Source organism: Acomys russatus, chromosome X (assembly GCF_903995435.1).
Source record: "Acomys russatus chromosome X, mAcoRus1.1, whole genome shotgun sequence".
NCBI classification, from domain to species: Eukaryota; Metazoa; Chordata; class Mammalia; order Rodentia; family Muridae; genus Acomys; species Acomys russatus.
The window spans coordinates 121,407,604-121,410,200 of NC_067169.1; the positions used below are offsets into that span (position 1 = coordinate 121,407,604).

Here is a 2,597-nt window from a genome sequence, read left to right on the forward strand (position 1 = left end):
GAAACATAACCTCTGGTATTATAGAAATAAAAAGGTTAATGAACTTAGGTATGGTGGCCCATGAGCCCAGCACTGGAGAAGCTAAGACAGGCAGATCAAAAGTCTGAGACCAGGAATTGGAGAGATTGCTCAGTGGCTAAAAGACTGGCTGTCTTTTAGAGGATGTAACTTCAATTCCCAGAAGCCAAGTGGCAGCGGACAACTCAAGTTTCAGGGGAATCAAGCACACTCTTCTAGCCTCCATGAGCATTAGGCACACGTGTGCTACACAGACACACATGCAAGCAAAATACTCATACTCATAAAATAAAAATAAATCTTTAAAAATTTGAGGCATGGCAAAATGGCTGCTCCGGAGGTGCTCGAGTCAGACCTGTCAAGTTCAGTAACACGTTTGAAAACCCTCAAGGAGGGCCTGGGGCCGCGGGTTGGAGAGATGAGGTCCTCAATGCATTCTGAGGAGGAGGATTGTGTTCCAGAGCTACACAGAAATGTTCACCCCCAAGAGCGGCCTGATTGGGAGGAAACACTTAGCGCAATGTATTAGAAATACTAAGCCGAAATCATCCAAGATGGCGTCGATCGCACACTGTGTCTGATCCGTGGAACAGCTGTGACTGCACAGCCACTGCTCCAAAACACAGTACGGGTGTTTCCCAGAAAAAAATAAATTCTATCATGTGGATCGTCCATGCCCTCTCTCCACAGGACCATGGGACCACGCTCAGGTGAGCTCTCAGGGACTCTGGGCTGCAGCCACTGGCACCATTTTTCAGGTTGCGGCCAGAGCAGTGCGGGCCAAGGAGATGGCCTTCAAGGAGGGGGTGCTGTTTGTCCTTTGGACCAAAAACTGAAGTATCAAATTGACAAACTGGTCAAGACTGCAGTGACAGGCAGCCTCAATGACAATGACCCACTTCATTTTAAACCTCATCCCAGCAATATGATAAGCAAGTTGAGCTCTGAAGATGAATAGGAAGATGAAGAAGAGGAGGGCCACTCCGAGGCTGTAGAAAAGAAATCTGGAGCATCTAAGAAATATGTCCCCCGCCCCCCGCAATGCTTGATTCCAGTACATTCCGGTGAGACAGAGCCAAGCGGGAACAAAAGTGGCTGGAAAAAGCCAAGAGGTGGGCGCTGAGCAGCTCCATCAGTGCCCTGATGCCCCAGAGGAAATCCATGACCCCTGGAACCCTCAAGTCACTTGCCAGAGTCAGGAGGACCAGCATAGGATTAACTATGAAGAGGGCATGATGGTGCGGATAAGTGTTAGCAAGCAAGAGAAGGGACGGCGAAAGCGAGCAAGCGTTATGAGCTCACAGCTTGATTCCCACACACCTCAGTGATATCAGTGCTTTGACAGAAGGGAGTGCTCATGTGGATGAAGACCAGAATCCTACAAAAAAGCAGAAGAAGATACCTAAAAAAGTTCGGAAGAAGAAAGATTTTCGGAGGTGCTGGTGAATTGCTTGTTCACTTTGTATTGTTGGACCCTAGAGTCTACTTGGGTAGGGGGGTCATCGCGAGAGACCACTTGAGGACCACAGTGTTGATGCAAAAGCACAAGGTTTATTGCTGACTCGAGTCAGGGGGCCTCAGCAGGGAGGGTAGCACCCCGAGCTTGTCTAAATGTTATTGGCTATTGCAGGGGTCATTGGTCTTGGGGGCTATTCTTGGCAGGGAGGGGTGTTGGGGAGTTTCCAGAGAATTTCCAGATGGTACTTTTCTGAAAATTGTTTACCTTAGTGGAAATTGTTTATCTCAGTTGGCCACTTTGATCTCAGAAACTGGAACTGGCCTTCAATTCTTTCTGGGTCACTTTCCCAAGCTTGCCTGGGTCATGTTCCCGGGCTTAGGCTGAGAGAGAGAGCCTTACAGTATCATCCTGGGGTGCTTCTAATTTCACCGTATGTAGGTGTTCTCCTTGGGTTTCATAATTGAAGTCTACTAAATGTTTACATAATTTACACCAATACTTATAGAAAGAAGCTCTACTAATAGACAAGGGAACACTCTGGTGTACTCTATAAGCCAGTATTAAGTTGGTACTGTTAATCCACAGTTACACAATCTTGAACCAAATTTGAAGCAAGCTTTAATAAACTATTGATTACAAAAATGGGCTCTAGCCAGGTCCACCCCTGGTTTCCTAGTGAATGGTGATGAGACACTTGTTGTAGGGGCGTCTTCAAGAAAAAAACCCACACAACCATCCTGTTTCCCACATGGTGTTTTCATTTCCAAAGAAACTACAGCTCCCAGCATTCCAGGACATTAACTGGTCCTTGGGCATGTGGGCGTTACAGGTTAACTTTGGCGCTTACAATACTCAAACCAGAGAAAAACAGTATAGGAAAACGAAACACCAATTCTTCTTTATGAATATTAATTTAAAAGTCATTCACAAGGTCTGGAAATATAGCTTATCTACCATATTAAAAAGTAAATAAATAAAATATAAACTATCATCAGTGCTGGGGCTGAAGCTCAGCTGATAAAGTAGTTGCCTAGTGTGCACAAGGCCTAAGTTTCTATGTGAAACACCCTATAAACGGAGTGTAGGGGCGCTCATCTGTGACCTTAGCACTCTTGAGGCA

General features: G+C 45.9%; 1 pseudogene; it reads left to right on the plus strand.

Moving 5' to 3' along the window:
- Positions 1-712: 712 nt before the first annotated feature.
- LOC127185511 (neuroguidin-like) lies at positions 713-1,464 on the plus strand (annotated as a pseudogene).
- The last annotated feature ends 1,133 nt before the right edge of the window (positions 1,465-2,597 follow it).